The sequence below is a fragment of the Topomyia yanbarensis genome, chromosome 2 (assembly GCF_030247195.1).
Source record: "Topomyia yanbarensis strain Yona2022 chromosome 2, ASM3024719v1, whole genome shotgun sequence".
In the NCBI taxonomy this organism is placed as follows: domain Eukaryota; kingdom Metazoa; phylum Arthropoda; class Insecta; order Diptera; family Culicidae; genus Topomyia; species Topomyia yanbarensis.
In genome coordinates, this window is record NC_080671.1 from 375,220,942 (window position 1) to 375,232,372 (window position 11,431).

At 43.6% G+C, this 11,431-nt stretch overlaps 1 protein-coding gene across 1 annotated transcript in view; it reads right to left on the reverse strand.

Annotated features, from left to right (window-relative positions):
• The window catches only part of LOC131684601 (neuropeptides capa receptor-like), a 329,157-nt gene extending 327,385 nt beyond the window's left edge, over window positions 1-1,772 (reverse strand). Inside the window, exon 1 of the mRNA XM_058967615.1 lies at window positions 754-1,772. The gene's annotated coding sequence lies outside the window, so the exon portion shown is untranslated. The remainder of the gene's footprint in view (window positions 1-753) is intronic.
• Window positions 1,773-11,431: the final 9,659 nt, after the last annotated feature.

The window sequence follows — 11,431 nt, forward strand, 5'->3', positions numbered from 1 at the left end:
GGTCTCTCAAATGTAAATGCAAGATTCTTTAACCTTCCGGAAGTCGCGCAAATGGCCCACTGAACGAGCAGCCGCTAGATTTTCAGAGCAGCGTGTGCTCAGTGCACTAGCGCGACTGCCGAGAAGTTAAAAACATTAAATGAACATCATACATTCGATAAAACGAAAAAACCCATATTTCGTCCGGGTTAAAATGATTTGGGAAAAAAACCCAGTTAAAACCCAAAAATAAAAACCCGGGAAGATGGAATTCTTCCCATCGGTACATCACTGTATATGGCATATTTGGCAACACTGCAACCAAAAACAACTATTTTCTGTAGATTTCCCGACTCATTTCCTTCAAAATGCATTTCATCGCTTGTTTATAGACCAAATGAAACCTAGTCTAAATTTTTTTCAAAGATAGTATTCAACCATGACCATAACATACGCTAGGTCAATGGAAAAAATCAGAACTATTATATCACCTGGTGTGAATTGCTGATAAAAGTTTAAAAATTAAGGCACAATAACTCGTTTGGATGAGTTGCTCCATCTTTAAATATAAGTAAATCGCGGACCATAATAGGTAAATAATCCCTGCACTACAATAAGGGTCGCAATCTAATATCACAACTTTCCAAACGCTATTAGCGAGTGCTTGCAAAACTTTTACCACCCGTGGCTATTTCCACTTTCCTATAAATTATAAACAATTAGTCCACTGAGTGCCACACTTCAACCTCCCTCAATGTTAATCAAATAACTCACCTAGAATTAACGTGAAACACAGTAAGTTTATTTCAACCATTCACGTCCCGTTCTCCGCTAAATTTCTCTTCGAATCGAGTGGTTTACCGAGGTTGGTTTGATTGGTGCACTTTTCAACTTTCAATCAAACATTGTTTCCCAAATTAACACAATTTTTATTTTTCATTTTCATAGCCCAGCAAAACCCTTTCATGTTTAATCCTCTACAAAAAAAACCCGCACTCTACTCGGACAATGGGACCGATCAGCTACACGTGCCTTCAACCACATGGATCATACCATCAACGTCACTCGACTGGCAGGTGCAAAAAATTGGTTCGTTCTCCATCGTGGCAACACTAACAATTTTAATAACACACTCTTGATTCGTTCATCCGATCTAACATAAATGATGAGCCACGATTGGCATTATATCCCACATATCCCGGTATGCACCGACACCATCTACACCGGTCCAGTCGGAATCTAAAGAGACGGCTTACGACACAAATCAATTTCACTGATATCAATCATCCCGTGAAAGGATTTATCTTATCGCACATGCTTCCGTACATTTTTTTCTATATTCCGAACTTCCTGCCAGGAAGCACATATCACCGTATTCTATCCTCTTAATTCATTTCATTCGAGAGCCGTCTGCAGCTGTCTTCTTTTATTGCATCCTTTATCCTCGTTAGCTTTGAAATACGACGGTCACTTCTACTCGACTGGGTCACTTTTACGATCGGGAATGAAAAAAAAAACTATTCTAAAAAATGCAGGAAAAACTGTCCTGTCACACGCGTACTTCCTTCTGACTACTCTCAACGGCACGAAATCAAAACAACTTGCAATAACCCGAGAAGATGCCTCCCACCGCCCGGAATTACCTAATCCACTAGTTGATGGAGTTTTTCACAGCCACATCCACATTTCCGCTTTACAGTTCCTGCTACTCGAAATCCTGAACCGTCAACGGGAACAAAAGCGACCAACCCAACGACCGACCGGCTCAGCAAACCGTTGATAACTGAACTGTGAAAGTGATCTTGGATACTTATCTGCTGCACCCCCCCAGTGTGGCATGGTCTGTGTCTTATTTTACTCCCGATTCAGATAACAGGACAGCCGAGCGACTGAATGCAGTGAACCAGATTCAAACAAACACCGGCCGGAACCGAACCGATGAAGCAAGGAACAGCGCGCCAAAACCGGTGAGATACCGTTCGCTCAAGTTCATGAGTTGATGAGTGCGGTGTCTCGGGAGGGGTTTCGAACGTTCATCGGTTAATTTGTTAATGGAATTGTTGCAGGGGCACGCAAGTTGGAAATCACTTAGAATGCATTGAGGGGGTTTGGCATATAATGCGTTTCAGGTCTTATACACAGACAGGTGGCAACAAAGGGGGTTATTCAAGGATTGTTTCTGGAAAGATATCTTAGCTTATTGATGTGAAAATTTACCCAATTATTCTTGCATATTTTTCGATTGTAAAAATAATGCTTCTTAACCCTTAAATGCATGAATTTCGTTTTTCTAAAGTAATCATTTTTCGGAATGAATATGATACACCTGTTCTATTACAGAATTGGGTACGTATTTAATGGTTAGAGCCGCTGAGAAATTTTATTTCAAATTTGCCCTGCATTAGGATGGCTGTCATTTTTGCGATGCTGGATTATCACCGATTATAAAATCATCAAGTCACAAAGAATTTTGTACACAATTTTGGCGAAATCGAAAAAACTAATCGACCAATAATTGACCTCAATTTATTATCATTTATTGGTAGAAAATAGAAGCAGAAAACATATTTCAGTTTCAAGTCGATCCTTCAAAAATCTACTCAGAGACAATGTCGTGCATGAGTATAAATGTCTGTAAACGCGATGAGAATGGGCGCAGTTCTCCATTTGACTGTGGGCGGATCAATGCTTCAGCCTACTCGTTCAGTTAAAACTTTCCTTCCGCATGTCGAACAATATACCAAAAACATTCTACAGTGATTCCCTGTAACGTAAGGCAGTGGAAAATCTATTTTGCCGGTTCCGCCAGCTGCTCGTGGTAACATGTTGTATGGAAATTTTCCGTGTTACGTTTCCTATATGCCTATCGCAACCCGAATGAAATGCCAACGTGTGCGCATGTCATTTTCCGAATAGCCACGTGTTGGAACTCACAGAACAGGAATGCAAGCATTCACCCGATCGCTTGTTTTGACTGGTTTAGGGGAACTTTTCCGGGGCCGCAATGGGGACGTTGGAATCATTTTGGACTATTCTCAAAATTTACGTGATTTGATAGAAAAGTGTGACTGGCGAATCCAAATAAATAGTATAGTAGATAACAAAGGATCTGTTGTGCAATCATCACTGAGGCCTACGGACTGCGACATCCTACCAGCACGAACGTGCCCCTTCTGCAAGTCATGTCAAATGAAGGCGTTTGGAATTTTTAACATAAATTTACATGTTGTACATGTACATGCTAAGCGATCAGCCCTTTAACTTTTCATTTTTGTTCCTCTTCGGAATTATAAGAGTCAAAATTTCTCAAATGGGCCACCCAATAAAGGTATAATTACAACATCAATGGATGATCCATTTTTGTGTTCATGGCAAAATCAAATCCAAATGGAATACGCGACAATAAATTTTGGACGACAATATTACCATTTAATGTGTTTAGCTCGTTTGGTTTCAAAATTTTATGGAGGGCGACCGATTTTAATACTTTAATGAGCAGTGAAACCGTCAAGTGATACAGATTCATCAGTCTCATTTGCGTTGTTTGCCTTTCTCATATAGAAAGGTTATGCAATCAGTCTAAAAATCGTCAACCTAATCCCGGCCCAGAGGGCCGAGTCTTCGACTCAGTTCGGCGAGATCGGAATTGTTTTGACTTATATAGGCATAGGTAGGGGTATGCAGTGAGGGGTTGCTACTTTAAAATTGAAACTAGTTTAAAATTTCTTAACCTTCCGGAAGTCACGCTAGTGCACTGGGTGCACGCTGCTCTGAAAATCTAGCGAAATCGTACTGGATATGTAATATGCATTTCCACCATGGTATTGAACATAACCAGCCATGGAATCGTCGTCGCGCACGGGTTTCGAACAACGGAATAAAGGCGTCAACTGTTTGCGGTGCCGCCAACCCACCAAAATAGCTGTTGCTGCCTTTGCCGCAATGACAATTGATGGAAGCGCAGCAAGCAAGCCCTGATAAATATACATTTTGACATTTTGTCCTTTTCTGTGAACCCATCTATTTCATGACAGTTATTGAGACCGTAAGACAAGACGTGACTTCTTATTTTTAATTTTACTTTTCGTAAACTCTGCTGAAAACAAGATTGCTTGCCAGGTTTATTTATGAAAAATGCTTTATGTTTATTTAGTTTAAATCTAGAGTGACATTGCGTATCTCGAAACGAAAGGTTGCCGAGCGCTTGCATACAGCTTGTATTTTTTTTACAATGGAGAATACATTTACGTACTAGCCCAGTACACGTGCTATTAGTAGATGCCAAGCTACCACACGGGGTGTATTGGGGGTGTGTCGGGCTCTAATGGTGACGCAGCTATTAATACCGACTAAACTCCATTGGGCTTCCCATTGTTCCCCCAGGGACTACCTCTCGGTATTACTTCGGGAGGATGGCTGTACTTGATGTACTCATTCACACTCGCTCACGCGTTCATACGTCCTGTATGAGACTTACTTGGGTGCTCTCTCTGTCACACCTTGATTCCCTCTCTAATACTCCACATGAGGCTTACTTTTGTGCTCACATTTTTCGTTCCTTGAGAGGCTGACTTGTATGCTCACCTTTTTGATTCCTTGCTGGCTTACTTTTGTGCTAGTCTCTAACATACCATGCGAGGCTGACTTGGATGCTCACCCTATCACCTGGTTCACTCTCGATCGTACCACACTATTATACCTATGTCGCTCCCCCTGGCATCCCATGTGGGACATTTTTCTTTGGCCCCACTTCTGACATACCATGCGAGGCTTACTTGGGTGCTCACCGTTTTCATACCTTGTGAGGCTGACTTTTGTGCTCACCCTTAACATACCGTGTGAAACTGACTTCGATGCTCACCCTTTCGCTCCTCTGCCACGCCACGAGGCATCGATAGCTAAGTCCCAACATACTTCGCTACGACCATGAGGCATATACGCCTATACACTCGCTCTTCTGCCTTGCTTCGGGGTGGCTGGGTTTACCCCTTACGCGGTTGCCAGTCGCTGCGCCAAACCTGCCTCAGCATGAACAGTCCATTCACTCACTTTTCTGCGCTCGGCCTTTTTCGCTCCAGCTAACCAATCACTAGTTAGTCGTGCCCGTCGTCTGTTGCTCGGTGCGCCAAATTCCCTAAAGCCTACAGGCAATCTGGCTGGTTGCAGTCGAGACTGCGTTACACTTCTCCACCGATTGACACATCCGCTGAATAAGGGTATCAGGGGTTTTCTCCCAGCCGCAGACGTCGAACATTGCTCTTCTTTCGACGTTGAAACGAGGACATACGACAGTATGTGTTCGGCAGTTTCGTCTACACCTGGGCAGTCAGGGCAGGCGGGGACCTCCGCGTGCCCGAACCTGTGGCGGTACTGTCGGAAGCAGCCATGGCCTGACAGGAATTGTGTCAGATGAAAGTGAACTTCCCCATGGGGTCTGCCCACCCAGCTCGATATGTTAGGTATCAGCCGATGGGTCCACCTATCTTTCGGGGAGTTATCCCGCTCACGCTGCCATCTGGCGACGGAGGTCACCCTGGTGCGCTCGCGGTCTCCTCTAGTTCCACGTAGCTCGAAGCACTCCTCATCTTCCCGGATGACTAGCCCGACTGGCATCATGCTCGCTATCACGCAGGATGCATCGTGTGATAGGGGAGAGAGGGTAACAGTGGATCAGCAGGAACTATGAAACATTCGCAATAAAATCACAATGCATGATCGGAATCGTCTAATTCCCTCATATTTCACAATTTCTAATTCTTTACACGTGTTGCTATATTTTGGAAGAGATCTGATAACTCTATCTCTTTTAATGGATATTTGTTTGTTTTGTGATAGCCAGAGTAAATTTGCAATGATAAACATTATTCCATCTTTATGAATTACCATTCATTGAATAAATGTTTAGTCTATTGCTATTTATAGCAAATTTTATGCTCAACATTTGCCGCGAACAAAGTTTTTTGGTAACTACTCATGGTTCTGTGTGATTTCACAATTTTCATGAATAGACCCATTGGGTAACTGTGAAACGATGGCGTATGGGGAACAGTGATTTTTGTTTGTTTTTGTGGTCTGTCTCAAAATGTCAATGGGTTCCGATTTTCCACACTAAATACTACTCATATAGTGCAAAATTAGTAAATTTGGCCAAATTTTGTAGAAATTGTCTCTTATTTCAGGATTGCAGCTAATATGCATATATGGTGGTTCGATGTTACGCGATGGTATAGTGGATTCTTTCGTAAACAAACGATTTTCGCCTCAATATAACTTTAATTCAAAGCGTTAGGATCATTCTTCGTCAAAACAAAAGAATAAAATTTATAAGTAGAATATTTCACTATAGATGACATCGTGTTTCATAGTTCCTACCCATGGGGCACACTGATACATTTTACCACCAACTGTTTATTATCCAAAAAATGTTATTTCCCGTGAATTTTACCAGCTGGAAAAAATATATGTATTAGTTAACAACATAGTGGCACTATGTATCACTTTTGATTACACAAATAACATGTATTATCATCAAAATTAAATTGTAGAAAAAATGTGTTTCATTGTTACCCTCTCTCCCCTACCGTGCGGTAAGCAGATATCACTCTGAGGCACATCACGCGGTAGGTGCTCTCCAGTTTCCGTAGGTAACTGGTTACCCTCAGTGCTCTTGACCATGACGGGCCGCCATACCTGAGGATAGACACGGCAACGCCTGCCAGTAACCTACGTCTACTGGCACAAACCTTTGAGCTGTTGGACATCATCCTCGATAGAGCCGCAACAGCAGTCGACGCTCTCTGGCATGTATAGTCGACGTGGCTGCCGAAGCTTGTCGTCTATAATGACTCCGAGAGACTTCAGACTCCGCTGTGAGGTGATCACGACTTCTCCCACATGGATAACTGCATGTTGTGCCGACTTGCGGTTGTTGACGATAACTACCTCCGTCTTATGCTGAGCGAGCTCCAGGCCTCTCGCGCTCATCCATTCCTCCACCGTGTTGATCGCGTGCTCTGCAGTTAGTTCTACCTCAGGAATTGACTCCCCATGGACCTCCAAGGTTACGTCATCAGCAAAGCTAACAATCTTGACCCCAGGAGGGAACTTCAGTCTCAGAACCCCGTCATACATGAGGTTCCATAGCACCGGACCTAGGATCGAGCCCTGCGGGACTCCGGCGGTAATCGGAACCCTTTTCGGACCGGCATCGGTCTCGTATAGCAGTACGCGGTTCTGTAAGTAGCTTTCCAGGATCCGGTACAGACCCACCGGTAGGCTAAGCCGGTGTAACGAGAGCGCGATGGCATCCCAGCTTGCGCTGTTGAATGCGTTCTTCACGTCAAGTGTCACTAACGCACAGTATCGAACCTTTTTCGTTGGATCGCTATCTCGGCAGTTTTTATCACTGAGTTGATAGCGTCCACCGTGGACTTACCCTTCCGAAAGCCAAACTGGTTGCTTGACAGGCCGTCCGTACCTTCTGCGTACGGGGTAAGCCTGTTGAGGATGATCCTCTCAAGCAATTTGCCAGTCGTGTCGAGATTGGTCTGTACGCCGATGGGTCGCCTGGCGGCTTCCAGGGCTTCGGCAACAACACCAATTTCTGCTTTTTCCATCTATCGGGGAAACGGCACTCGTCAAGGCACCTCTGCATAGCTAGCCTGAACATGTTCGGGTTCGCTATGATCGCTGCCTTGAGAGCGCTGTTTGGAACTCCATCCGGCCCTGGAGCTTTGTTCGTTGCTAGGGAATTAGCCACTGCGAGTAATTCTTCGTTCGTCACCGGAGCCACCATTTCGGCCGTGCCCGTGTCTCATAGTGCAGGTGTGGTTCGAGACGGTCCGGATACCGTTCTGGGGGTGAAGAGCCCCCTTTGGTCTTGGCCATCACAATTCTGTAGGCGTCACCCCACGGTTTCGCGTTGGCACTCTCACACAGGTTGTCGAAACACGCTCTCTTGCTGCTTTTAATGGTCTTGCTAAGGGCCAATTTCGCAGCTCGAACACTTCACGGCGGTTCTCTCTTGCATCCTCGGTGCGGGCTCTTTGCATCCTACGTCTAGCTCTGAGGCAGGCTCTTCGTAGAGCTGCAATCTCGGCACTCCACCAGTATACCGGGCATCTGCCGTTTCTTGGCAGGGTTTTCCTCGGCATAGTTGCGGCATACTGGCGTTCACCCAGGACCTCTTGGGCCAGGGCCTTATAGACTGCACTGGATTGTGCGCCTCGCTTCAGCACCAAAAACATTTCGCCTGTATTGGTGCGTCTCACGCTGCGCAAGTCTTGCCCGAGGGGCGAGAGGCTTTCGGCCGCCCTCATCGACTTTAGGACGTCGGCATATTTATCCTTGTCGGTCTTTAACCACAAGGCCTCGCCTCTGTCCTTGGCCTTCTTCGCGGTGCATCCGATGTCGGTGTCGGCTTCTTCTTGGTGACCAGCGTCCAGGGGTTTACGCCCCCCTGCCTCGGTTGCGCCGAGTTGCTGGTACCTTCTCTCTGCCCGGCGGGGTCATTTTCGCCTCGGTTTACCTCGACCAAACGGCGTTAGGCCGTGACGGTTACACGCCGTATAATGTTAAAGGGCGAACACGAAATTATTGCGACACCGAAAATGTCATGACAATTTTCTTATAATGTTTAAAATCAAACCAAAATTTTAGAGTAGTTTTATACGTATATTTACTTCAAAAATCAAAAGAAAAGTTAATCGATGGAGCCTTGAGTGTAAAATTGAACGCATTTTCGCTTGATGCCCTCCATCAAAGTCTTTACAGTTTCATGCGGTACCAGTTTCTCAGTTTTTTTTCCATTTTCTTAACATGTCCTTCTCGTCTTTGACTGTCTTCTTGCTCTTCCGAAGTTCCCGCTTCATCATTGCCCAGTATTGCTCCACCGAGGGCAGCTCCGGACAGTTTGGCGGATTCATGTCCTACAAAATGGACAGAATTGGCCTCATATCACTCCAGGACACTTTTAGAATAGTGACATGATGCCAAATCTGGCTAAAATAGCGGAGCATCGTCGTGCTGCTGCAAGAACGGCAAAAGGCGCTTCTCGAGGCACTCAGATTTGTAGATCTCGCCATTTACTGTGCCCTTTGTCACGAAAGGCTCACTCCTCAGTCCGTAAGAGCAGATGGCCTGCCAAATGAGATATTTGGAGGCGAACTTCGACATTTTCTTCTTCTTAAATTTGTCGTCCACATAGAACTTGCTCTTGCCGGTGAAAAACTCCAACCCCGGAATTTGCTTAAAATCGGCTTTTATATACGTTTCGTCGTCCATCACACAGCAGCCATATTTTGTCAGCATCTTCTCGTAGAGCTTCCGTGCCCGAGTTTTAGCCGTCGATTGTTGCCTCTCATCGCGGTTTGGGAAGTTGTGTACCTTGTATATATGTAGTCCAGCTCTCTTCTTTGCATTCTGGACGTAGCTTTGCGGCATGCCGATCTTTTTAGCCAAATCACGGCTTGAGACGTTGTGATTTGCTTTAATCATCCGCTTCACCTTTCCCTCCGTCTTTTTGTTCTCCGGTCCCGGTTTTCTTCCAGCTCCTTTGCCGTGGTCCAACGTCAACCGCTCCTGGAACCGCTTCAACACTCTGGAGACGGTTGAATGGTGAATGTTCAACATTTTTCCCAACTGCCGGTGCGACAGGTCAGGAAATTCCAGGTGTTTGGAAAGAATTTGTTCTCTCGACTCGCGTTGGTTCACCTCCATTTTCGTTGAATCGAAAAACACGACTTCGAGTTTGACAGCATGTAAACATTTTTTACCCAATTGTAAAAAAGTTATGCCCTGTTGAATGTTGCAATAACTTCGTGTTCGCCCTTTAATCATTAATAAAAATTTCGTAAGCTAATAATAAGGATTATTTTACATCTCCAGTGTTGTAATTCTTCAAAAGACAAACTCACAATATCATATTACCGTATAAAAGTGACCCTATATACGAGATATAGAAAGTGCGGCATCTCTCCCGAAATTACCCTAATAATACCATTGGATAAAGAATTACTTCAACTACATTCTACTTTTGCCAGATTTGAAATATGTTATTTTAAACAAGAATTTTTGCAAAAATTGATATAAAATGTCACTTAGTCCGATCTGACCTAACACCGACCATTCGGTAAAGTTGGATCCATTAAATTTGATAATTAGATTGTTATTTGGTTGAAGGAAAAAGCTGTGGACGTATACAGAAAACCATGAATTGTTTTTTTAAGCGTTGTTAAATTTTTTGTCTTTTAGATAATTATTGAAAACATTCAAATATCGTTGCAGACTAATGTCGCCAGAGAAAAGTTTAGGAGATTACAATTAAAAATATTATACAGAATTGAAACGACATTTAACCCTTGTGTGACTGCGTCTCGAGTGGGTAGCAATGCTGGTCCAATGTTTTTTTTATGTCTAGAGAGAACATCTCTAGTAGAATAACTCTCAAAATTATCAAATTAATTTTTGCTGATTTTTGCTTCTCATCAATAAGGTGCTTCTTGGTGTCAGTTAGATGATAAATCTAAACTAGCACCAAAATTGGCAGCCTTTATCATTTTGGTGCGGTGACATTAACACTTTGTAAATGAATGTCCTATACGAAATCCAAACTGTTCTGCCAGAAAAACAAAGTTCTCATTGGTATGTGTCATTATCCTAATTGGAACTATTTTTTCTAGTCAATAAATGAAATGATGAATCAGCGAATGGCGAAAGTCATGTTCAACAGGGAAATTGGGATAGATTGCGATTTCTGGACTGCCCCGGTATTTGCTAACACTACTCCAAGCCTGAGCTACCTGAAAATAATTCTAAATTATCCAGAATGCTTCGCCACTATGATGATGATGATGATGTTGATAGAACTTGCCTAATTTCGTCTAAACGTATGTGGTAAGGGACTAAATATAGAGCAACTTTTCCCTTTAGTCCAACGAGACCAACTATACAGTAATTTTTCCCACGCCAAAACCAATTTAACTGAATACGACTCGCAGCAACAATCTTACCTCTGTACGGATACAGTTTCAGGCCAATCAAGTGAAACGACTAGCACACGCTATACCAACTGTTGTCCAATCACAACATTTTCCTGACCAACTCGGAATTCTCACATACGGATAATCCCCTGGTGACAATTCGTGGAAGTAGTGTAAAGTGGTCTGATTATTTGCGATAAATGAAAAGTTTCCCTCCACCGAAACTGGCAAAAAGTAATCAACTGTATCCTTCCATCTACAGCAATAGGGAATAAAGTAGCAGCATAATGGCAATCACACTTCAACCTACAGTACAAAACCAGATTGGAGCGAGAAACGTTAGCTCATGTGGAATTCATGGACATTGTGTTTTCGAGGAAGGAAGCCAGAAAAAAATTGTTCTTGCTCAATTACGATCTTCTATACACTATATCTACTGTGGCAACCGCATTATCTATCTACATAAGGGATTT